Source organism: Microtus ochrogaster, linkage group LG1 (assembly GCF_000317375.1).
Source record: "Microtus ochrogaster isolate Prairie Vole_2 linkage group LG1, MicOch1.0, whole genome shotgun sequence".
Lineage (NCBI taxonomy): Eukaryota > Metazoa > Chordata > Mammalia > Rodentia > Cricetidae > Microtus > Microtus ochrogaster.
Window position 1 is genome coordinate 52,158,282 of NC_022027.1, and position 11,544 is coordinate 52,169,825.

Below are 11,544 nucleotides of genomic sequence, written 5' to 3' on the forward strand. Positions count from 1 at the left end.
CTGCTTCTACCTAAGATGAAAAAAACAGACTTGAGGGGTGGTGGGGAAAGAAACGCAAAGACAACTAGAAACCCATCAAGCACTTATCTATGCAGAACTGTCCAACTCGACATGTGACACAGGACACACAATATGAAACTGAGTTATACATTAATAATCATTAAAAGCTCAACACATAGATGTAAAACTAATCTGAAGATGTTTCAATCTGTCCTACTTATCAAGCTTCAATAATATATCAAAAGAAGCCTTTAAGACTTTTGCTATTGCTGGGCGGTGGTGGCGCATGCCTTTAATCCCAGCACTCGGGAGGCAGAGGCAGGCGGATCTCTGTGAGTTCGAGACCAGCCTGGTCTACAAGAGCTAGTTCCAGGACAAGCTCCAAAGCCACAGAGAAACCCTGTCTCAAAAAACCAAAAAAAAAAAAAAGACTTTTGCTATTTAAGTAATAGCCTTGAAGATTGCTGCATCGAAATCATTACAGGCAGATAAAAGCATGAGAAAAATTACACATGGATATTTCAGGAACAGTTTCCTACATTTCATATACAAAACCCATGCCCATACCCTCTATCGAAAACCATATGTGAGGGCCAGCCTCGGTAGCACACACCTTTAATCCCAGCACTCGGCAGGCAGAGACAGATCTCTGTTAGTCTGAGGGTAGCCTAAGCAGCACAGTGCGCTCCAGGCCAGCCAAGGTTACAGAGTAAGACCTTGTCTCAGAAGACAAACAACAAATGCAAATCACACGAAACTAGAGAGACAATGAGTATTGAAGCGACATCTGATCCAGGCACATCAACAAAATGAGAGCAAAGAGTGGGAAAATGAAAGAATTATGTTTGTTATGAACAGACTGTTGTCATACAACGAGGAAGTGGCTTTGCTACCTGCTCCATCAACAGAAAGTCAGTGGGAACATTATCTCTCTTATGTACTAGATAATTAACAAGATTTTTACAGAGAAAGAAATACACATCATGTTGTGATACAGTTTTAAGTGTCAACTTGGCACTGGCTAGAATCACCTGGGGCGTTTCAGCAGGGGTCTAGATGAGGTAGACCTGCAAGCAGTTTTGGGGGGTGGGGGTGTTGTGTAATTGAGGTGGGGAAACTTTGGGTGGCACTATTCCCTAGGAAGAAGATTCTGGTGTGTGCATGTACAGAAAATGAGCCAAGCACTAGCTCACCTGCATTAAAATGCATTGTGCTCTGGCGGGTCACTTCCCCAAAGTGAAATGATCACCTGCCTCAAGGCCCTGTCACTGGGTTTCCCTGTAGTAATGTACTAGCCCCTCAAATTCTAGTTCACACCCTCTCCCTAAAGCTGCTTTTGTGGGGTTATCGTATCAGAGCAACAGAAAGACAAGCTTACACATTCTCTTTATGTGTACGCATGAACAAAGCAAGCCTTCATGCTGCCCCTTTGGCCACTCCAGAACCTTAACTGTCCTTATCTCTTCCCAGGCCCCTGAACTCCAGGACCGAGTGAGCTCTCTCTGGATGAGAGCAGACTGCACACAATCAGTGCTCAAATACACTCACGATTTCCCTCTTACAACACCCAGTCTCAGAGGAGCAGCGTTCGTCCGTCTGCCCTAGCCATAACCCTAGGAATCACCTTCTTGTCTCCACGTCTCCTTAAGTCTCATCAGCTCTACAGTCCATCTCAGCTTCATCTTTTTCCTTTTCTGACACTGCCAAGTCATCTTCTCTTTGGACCACGATGGCCTCTTTCCTGTTTTCCAACTCTTCTCCTGCCTGTCATTTCTTGCTTTTGCAGCAAGGTTCCTCTGGTTAAAGAGAAACTCTAACTGGTACATTTAAACCTGCGGATAGCTTGCAGAGAATGAAATAAGTTCCACACTCGTTATCATGACTCAGTCTGATCCCTTCCTCCCTCTCCACTGCATTCCCCTTTCTGGCTGGACATCTCCCAGGATCCTGTCAACGCCTCACACACCAACTGTTCACACCACAGGGCCTTCCTGGCACACAGAGCGCTCCATTCTCAGCTTCGCGGTCCCCTCGACCGATGGTGTTTCTGACAGGGCAGGTGCGGCTCTCCCCACAGTCTTCTGCCACCCCATCTTCCTTGGTGTTTCCACAGAATGCACTCATTAATATTGGTAAATACCTATGCACTGGTGTATCTCCCCGCCAGATCATGAGTTCCGAGGAAACAGAGCAGGCCTGACTCGGTACCAACACTTAGTGCTTAATAAAATGCCTGGCATACAAAAAAAGAACCAAAATTTTCTGAATGTGAAAGAAATTAAGGTTTAAAGGGTTTTAATTTTATTAATTATTAGCTTTTCTATGCCACAAAGCTCAAAGACTATACTTCTTTCTCTGAAAAGTGCATCAGTGCATTCCATAAACAGAATTTTTAAATTCCAGCTTAAACACACGGTGGATTTGTGCAGTACTCCTTTTACAGGCAACAGAGTTGACTTTCAAATATCCAGAATCTCAGTGAAAAAACTGAAATAAAATTATAGTTAGGTAGCAAACCAGTTAATTATACTTATATGTAGCCTGGCTACTTTGCATCATGAAAAAGCAAGCAAAATATTTTAATAAAACCATTCTTTAAAATGTCTAAAACAATTTCTACCTGGACCATTGTTTTTAATATCAAGAAAATGATTCATTGTGGTAAGGTCCCAAAACAAAAGTATAAATTGCTGTCTATTCTGCGTTGGCTATAAAAGACATGAACCGACTCCTTTACACTCCTTCAGAGTCTAATTACCCTCTCCTTACTTGTGGCTCACACCTAGGGACACGCGTCTAGGGACAGAATGCAGCAGACGTGATGATGAAAAGCAGCTTCCCCTGGCTAGCTGGCATCCACCGTTTGCTCTGGAGGAAGCCAGCTTCCATGTTGTGCAGGCACATAACCAAGACTAAGGAGGGTCCACGTGAGCAGACAACAGGCTTCCTGAGTCAACATCCACGGGTATGAGCCATCCAAAACAGGAGTTTCCACCCAGGTCACAACTTTAGATAATCTCTTGAGACGTCTCAAGCCAGAAGCACTCAGCTAACCCTGTCCTGCAAGCCCAGCCCACAGGACCTGGGGTAAGAGATGTGTGTCTTCCTAAGCTGGCAAGTTTGAATAGCATCATTATGAATACCACACATTTATCCACTTAATAACTACTGGCCTGTGCCTCCTATGCCTTGCTTTCCACTGCTGCATCCTACAGGAATAGGAGGAGCATAAAATGCCATCAGAGAGGGAGAGAACCACTGTCATATCTGCACTCTAATGACCTAGAGATGAAGGCCAGGTCTGCTGGCTCGCACCCAGACCCTCAGTGCTCAGTCTTGAGCACTTGCCCTAAGTTTGAGGCCATTCAAGACTACATGGCAAGTACCAGGCCAACCAAGACTCTAATATGACCTTTTCCCAAATAGGCCATAATAATAATACATAAGTAAAGTGAAATAAACAAATATAAAATCCTTCCTACAATAATGAGGACATAAAGTTCTAGAGGACAGCAGAGGAGAGAAGCTGAGCTGGAGGGGCAGTAGAAGGGAAGGGACAGGTGGCAGGGGACAGGTGGGTAAGGAGAGCTGCTGCACACTACACTCTGGGGTTTAGCCAAAGATGACAGAAATACACAGATTTCAAAGACAGAGTGAAGGCTTACAGTGAAGTAGAGAGGGGGGCTCTCGGGGCACCACTAAAGCAGGCAGCTAACCAGAGTGTGGCCAGCACTTCAGACGACAGCCTGCCCCAGTCGGGACAGTGTGCAGAAGCGACACAGTGTAGAAAGCATAAACACAGCACTAGCTATAAGCTAAATGTCAGTGGTTCTCAAGAACTCTAAAAACTCTTGATTTGGAAATATTCAGAATGAAAGAAAGTATTAATTATTTATAGCATAACTTTTAATTTCCAAAAATCAACAACATATCCTAAATATGCAAATTTTAAGTCACACTGTCCAAAATACAGACTGTAAATTCTCTGAACTCAATACAACCCAGTCATGAAGCACCTCCACATCTCTTGACTTCACCTCTGCAAACCTCAGCCACCACTCACATTTATACATTCTAACATCAAGTACCGTTCTTCTTTCCTCACATGTGAGAAGACCCTTGACTATCTGAATGAGATCTGTGAGAAGCTCAGGAGTCACACTCACCCAGAGTCCAAGTACTGCTACCCGCAGCTCTGCAGGGCTGCAGTAAGTTCCTGCAGGTCAGAGGTCACTCCCCAGCTTGCTATTCCTGGCACTGAGTCCGCTTCAACTGCTCTGCACCAACAACTCAATTAAAATGCAGTTACCATACAAGCTCAGCCTACACTGTAGCATGTCAGTAGTGTGTATACACACAGGTGCACACCTTCCAAAATACTTCACGATACCGTTCACTCCAGAACAATGCGGAAGAGAAAAGGAGCACAGACACAGACAAAATACTTCACTGATACCGTTCACTCCAGAACAATGCAGGAGAGAAAAGGAGCACAGACACAGACAAAATACTTCACGATACCATTCACTCCAGAACAATGCGGAAGAGAAAAGGAGCACAGACACGGACAAAGAGAACAAACCAGGAAGAGCACGAAGCGATGTTTCAAGATTTCTCAATGTTATCAGGGAAAAGTAATTTAAATTAGAATTATGGGAGTCGCCTATTTTATTCATAGGTTGGAATAAATAAATTCAAAATTAAAAAAATATATAGTTTCTGAGAGACTCGTAATTGATCATATTGTTTTTGCTACAAAATATTTAATTCTCCCTTGGCTGGGGGCTGGAGAGGTGGCGCAGTGGTTAAGAGCACTTGTTGCTCCTGCAGAGGACCACCGTTTGAATCCCAGCACCTGCCCGATGGAAGCCAACCATCTGGAAGTCCAGGTCCAAGGACTGGATGCCGTACTCCAGGAACAGATGCACACGGCGTGCACACGTGCATGCAGACACATACTCTGGCCACCACAGGAACAGATGCACACGGCGTGCACACGTGCATGCAGACACATACTCTGGCCTCCACAGGTACAGATGCACACGGCGCGCACACGTGCATCAGACACAACACTCATAGACATAAAATGAGAGGACGATGTAGAACAGAAAAATGTTCAGCTCCCTAGACCTGTGGGTTGCGATATCCTGAATAGCTGATATTTATCACTCACAGAAGAAGCAAAATTATATTTCTGAAGTAGGAACAAAATAATTTTATGATTGGGGTCACCACAACATTAAAGGCCCACACTGCTAGGTAGGGTGAGAACTACTGCCCCAGACTATGGTAAAAGTATTGGGGAAATTATTGGTCCTTCATCCCTTTCTTCCTCTGCACTGAACTCGGGGCCTCACACAAGCTAGACAAGTGCTCTGTTGCTGAGGCTATAGTCCCAGCCCCCAAATATTCACTTACAACAAAGTGTAGCAAGGATGCAGACGTACTTTGGAATGAATGATACAAATAAAAGCGCACCAGTACAATGGGAGAGTGGCAGCTGGTCATTCCTAATCTCCTAAACCATGCTGCCAATGGAATACATAAAAACAATTAGTTCTTGATCAGATAAAGAGTTAAACACATGCTGGGTGGTGTGGCGCACGCCTTTAATCCTAGTACTCGGAGGCAGAGGCAGGGGAATCTCTGTGAGTTTGAGGCCAGTCTGATCTACTGAGTGAGTTCCAGAACAGGCTCCAAAGTTACACAGAGAAACCCTGAGTGGAAAAAGATAGATAGATAGATAGATAGATAGATAGATAGATAGATAGATAGATAGATAGATAGATAGATAGATAGATGATAGATAGAGACATAGATGTAGTAATAAGAGAGCAGCGGGGCTGCGTCCCCAGCACCCTGGCTGCCTGGATAGCTTATGCCCGAAATAACAACACACAAACTGTATTCATTTAATCACTGCTTGGCCCATTTCTATCTAGCCTATTCTAGGCTAATTCTGATATCCCGATCAACCCATCTCTAATAATCTGTGAGCACCGGTCTTACAGGGAAGATTCTAGCCTATGTCCATCCTGGGTCAGAGCTTCATCGCTTGCATCTGTCTGGGAGCTGGGAAAAGGGCGTCTCTCTGAGGCGTCTGCTCTAGAGAGCAGAGCTGTCGAGTCTGAGCTCACTTCCTCTTCCTCCCAGCATTCTGTTCTGTTTACTCCACCTACCTATGTTCTAACCAATAAAATGGGCCAAGGCAGTTCCTTTATTAGCCAATGACCTTCCTCCATCACATAGAGACACTAGTGTCTCTCATTCCTATACTCTTTCTGTAATCAAGTATATTAGTTTCTATAGAAAGCATAGCATCAAATGTGTAACCAAACATTTGCTGGGCTAGGCATTAATTTTCCTCAAAGGACACCCATCAGAATTTTTAATGAATGTGATACTTGGAGTCCTTTCTGAAGTATCACAAAATAAATGAAACTAGCAAAGGCAAAACTTAAACTAGATCTGTGGCACATGTCTGCAACCCCAAGCAGTCAGGAGGGGGCTCACGGTGCCTGAAGGAAGGGATTTAAGAATATATTAGGGGTGCATGTATGTGTGTGTGTCTGTGTCGCTATGTGTGTATGTGTACGCATGCATGCATGCGTGTCTGTGTTGCTAAGTGTGTGTGTATCTCTGTGTATATGTGTATAGGTATGAATGTGTCTGTGTGTGTGCTTATGTGTATGTGGTCCCAGGGAATCAAACCTAGTCCTCACATGTGCTAGGCAAGCTCTCCCATTGAAGTATATCTGAAACCTTAGAAACAGAAATACTTTTTAAAGTACATATTAAAAGCAACAGCCAGTGTCTGGAGAGCTGGCCCAGTGAGTCCAAGCCCATGAACCCAGATCAGAAGCCAGATGACGTCAGGAGTGCCTGTAATCCCATCTCATCTTCCACGGCCAAATGAGAGGTATGGGCCAGTGAAGCCATAAAACCCATGGACCTCTGTACCAGCATCTATGGCAGAAAAACAATGAATGTGGGAACAGACAACTGAGGTGCCTACATCCATTCAGACAAATCAACATATACACACAAAGTAAAGCAAGTTAAATACAACAAAATAATGAAACATTGGCAGAATGATGGGCACGCACACACCAGCAACATAGCACATGAAGCCCAGGAGAAACACTTCACATGTAAAGCCAACTGATTTTCAGCAAGGAAACTGTGACTGTTCAACAGGAAAAGGACAATTGTAGCGGATTTCTAATTGGTCTTAATAGTGAAAACCCAGAGTCAGATACTAAGGGGTGAACGCTGCCAGCCACTAGTTCTTACCTGTACGAAATCCTCAGACCAAAGGGGGTATCCTGTCCCTACGAGTCCTCAGACTGAATGACCTGAGCTGCTCCCTCTCTAAACCCAGCCATATCCCTTCCAGTCTCCACCTCCCTAGTGCTGGGATGATTAAAGGCCTGAGACTCCCAAGTACTGGGACTAAAGGTAAGAGCCACCACACCATTAACCTGGCTCTGTTTCTCTTTCAGACTGGATCAATCTAGTATAGTCCAAGGTGGCCTTGAATTCACAGAGACCCTTTCGTCCCTGCCTTCTGAGTGCTGGGAAAGGTGTGTGCTACCACAGCCTGGCCTCTGTGGTTAACTAGTAATTAGCTCTGCAATCTGCCCTTCAGGCAAGTTTTATTTGTTAGATCACACACAAAATATCTAAATTAAAAACAAAAACTTACTCTGAAAAAATGGGAATCACCACATAAAAGTTAGCGTCAATACACTACAGTTGAAAGCATAAAACTCAATGATCTTGAACTTGGCAATATTTTGTTTTAAATGTCACCTAAACAACAAGCAAACCAAGCGAATACTAGAAACACAGGTCCACAGGTCTTCAGAAAAATTCAGTATTTCAGTGCACCACAGGGCCAACAAAGCAAAAAGGTAGAACATAGGAAACCTTTGGAACTGATATATTTCATTAGGGTTTAATATTCAGCACCCACAGAGATGTTTTATAACCCACCAACAAGAACATAACACAATCCTGAAACAGCCAAAGAAATGAACACATGAATTATTTGCTTGTTTACTTATTACTGACCAGGACACTGTGGAATGGAACGCTCATGTGTCGTTGTAACATATGGTAACACAGAAAGCACTTTCATTGGCCCTGCAAAGGCTGGTCACCGTATGACCCAGCAAATTCTTAAAAGCACTGTACACAGACAGAGTCTGAGATCCCCAGTAGTGCCGTTCACAATGGTGAAAAGTAGACATAACTGTTTATCAAAGGAACAAAAGGGGACATATACTCATGATAAAGTATTGTTCTGTCCTAAAAAAATTGAAGTTCAGTACCTGAAGTAATGTAGATGACCTTGAAAACATTCTATGTGAAAAAGCCACATATGAAGAGGAAAATCTTTTAAGATCACACGTGAAATGTGTGAGACAGGCAGACACAGAGACAAAAGGCAGAGGTTATCAGAGACCGTGAGTGAGGAGCGGGAAATCACTGCCCAATCAGCAAAGAGTCTATCTGAGACAAAGAAAAGTTCTGGAAATAGAAGTGATGATTACAGAATATTTTGAATGCATAAAGTATCAATCAATCACAGTTAAATATAATCAAATGGCACTTTTAGATGATACAGATTTTATCACTATAAAAATACATTTATTACAATACTAATCACACAATTTGAACAAATCTAATGCCTGTCACAACAAAATTCCAAACCAACATTAATTGATCAAGTTCAAAGTAAATACTGACATTAAAATAAAGCACCCAACTCTGGCCATGTTAAAGGAACCCCCATGAGCCCCGAGAAGCCTGCCTGATAGCATGAACCTCCAAACCGTGAGGGAACTCAGACACTGCACACAAACAAAGGTTCAGTGAAGGCTTGATCTCCAGCCATCTGTTTTTACTTCGTTTCTGTTCCACACCTCACACACTCTCTTTATATTAGCTTTAAACTAGGATCCCCAAGAGAAAGTCTGTTCGCTCAGATATTTAACAATGGGAAGTGTACAAGAAAGGAAAAACACCCAAACCTGCACGACCTGTGGGTAGCAGAAACAGTTAAGCGTGCAAACCTCAGTTAAGGGGCACCAGAATAAAGAAGGCTTGGTTGTACAAAACACACACCCAAGTTCCATGATTCTGGCAAGCACTGCAGAATCAATTACCCTCTGTGCTGTTTGCTCTGCACGAATGCTGGTGCTCCTGTTTCATAATCCACTAATCCTGAAATTACAGCTGATGTTCTTCACCATAAGACTAGAGTCCTGTCACACATCTAAGGGCAACTGCTCATTATAAAAAGTTCTGGTTTGATTATCAGTCTGGCTAGCTATAAGAAAACCATCTGTTTTGTGGGCAGCCTGTAATTTCAGAGAAGGAATAAATAACATCATAAACTAAAATGAGAAAAACACAAAGACAACAGGCCAGGAAATGAAAGGGAAAGGTAACGCGAGTCCCCAGTGGGCAGCTGACAAGAGATGGCCACAGGAAGAACAGACACGAACCCATGCAGCTGCACTTCCATGATTACTCCATCTTGCTTGCCCACTTCCTGTCCGGCATTCTGTGCCGTCACGAGGGCCAGCATGCTCTTCTCGGTGAGCAGGAACCAGCTGTGCTCCTTACTTGTACAAATGATTTATCTATCGGCATGAGTGAATCACTAACAGCTTCTTTCACTACATCCAAGGATGCCAGGGTCGCAGCGTAGGATGGCGGCAAGCAATCTGCTTCTTAAGCAGGAGGGGAGAGCTGCTCTACAAATAGAATGCAGACCTTGCCCAGCATCTCAGTGTATCCAGAACGTGTTGCAAATGGACTATTCACACGCATGTTGTTCTAGCCACACAGCTAAGGAACATTATCAGCCTAGAAGTCCATCACTGAAAAATGGACACTGAAAATACAGTCTATAGATACAATGGTATTTTACTCACATGAAAAACATTATGAAATTTGTATATAAATGCATAGAAATAGAAAAATTATATTGAGTGTTACTCTCTTCTATGTGACTCCTAGCTTCAAAACTCTAATGTCGTGTGTTTGATTCTGAGTACCTATGGAAGCCAGAAACTAGAAAAAGATCACTGCAGGAGAGATGCACTGAGGAAGGGGCTAGGAGAACAGAGGTGACATAAAAGTGAAAAGGATGGAGCTGAGGACAGCAGGGGAGAAGGGGGAGAGGAGAGCGATGAGGAGAAGGGGAAGAGCCAACTAAAATAAGGGAAGTATAAAATGTATGCAAACTACTGTCTTGTAATCAAATTTTAAAAATGTACTCTGGACATGATGATTCCTGCCTCAAACCCAGCACTCGGGATGCAAAGGCAGAAGGATCTCTATGAGTTCAAGGCCAGTCTAGCCTACATAGGGACCTTCAGTCTGTCAGAGCTACATAGTGAGACCTTGTATCAAACAAGACCCCTAACAAACAAAAACACAGCTTTATGATGATAATTAAAAGACGAATTTGAGAAGAGATACCTTACATGGCTAAAAAAAAAGTTCCCAGAAGCCATGGATTATGTGATAAACATTCCAGTGACAGGTGGGGGGTACCTCCTTAGGAGCTAGACCTGAGCTGGAAGACCCCTCCCTGCCACATGGCTGCCACTGTCCCAGAAACTACTGCAGACTGCCTGAGGTAGTGAATGGATCAGAGAAACATCCATTAGCCCAGCTGTGACTCCCATATCAGCTGTGAGACAAACCTGACAGGCAAGATAAGCCCACTGGTGCAATATTGGCACTAGCACCACGTGAGTAACCAGTGGCTATCTGAACGGATCCGAGACCTACTCCACAGAAGGGAATTTACACATGTGTGTAAACCTGGTCAAAACCCATGGCACTGATACCAAATACTGTGCTTTAGTAAATTGCCAGTGTCAAGCTGCCTTCTAAGTATTTATGTTTCTATCCATTGATGTCAGCAACTCTCAGGCTTAATCAGAGAAGGTTCCCTTTCCAGTGTAGGGTGGCGAATACAGACACTCATGGATGAGAATAAAGGATGAAAGTGTGCTCAGCCCTAAACCAGACAGTCCCACTACGGCTCAGGAAACACTGCAGAAGATGGGCCATAAAGACTCTAAGAGCCAGAAGACAGGGAGAAGGGTTCTGAGAGGTCATTTCCTAGGCACAACACAGATGCTGCAATCAGATATTCATAGCAGATGTGGATGCTTGCACTGGATCTGCCTAGCCTGGATAGAGGAGGGCCTCATGGGCCCTTAGCACTCACTGCTGGACCAGTTACCATTGGCTATTGACAGAGCCACTGACGACACCACCAGGCTTCAAGAAATAGTCTCGGGGGCTGGAGAGATTGCTCAGCGGTTAAGAGCATTGCCTGCTCTTTCAAAGGTCCTGAGTTCAATTCCCAGCAACTACACGGTGGCTCACAACCATCTGTAATGAGGTCTGGTGCCCTCTTCTGGACTGCAGGCATACACGCAGACAGAATACTGTATACATAATGAATAAATAAATATTTAAAAAAAAAGAAATAGTCTCAACTCAATGGCTGCAGAT

General features: G+C 43.8%; 1 protein-coding gene across 1 annotated transcript in view; it reads right to left on the reverse strand.

Annotated features, from left to right (window-relative positions):
* The window catches only part of Wdfy3 (WD repeat and FYVE domain containing 3), a 216,963-nt gene that overhangs the window by 188,398 nt on the left and 17,021 nt on the right, over positions 1-11,544 (reverse strand). The window lies entirely within an intron of this gene.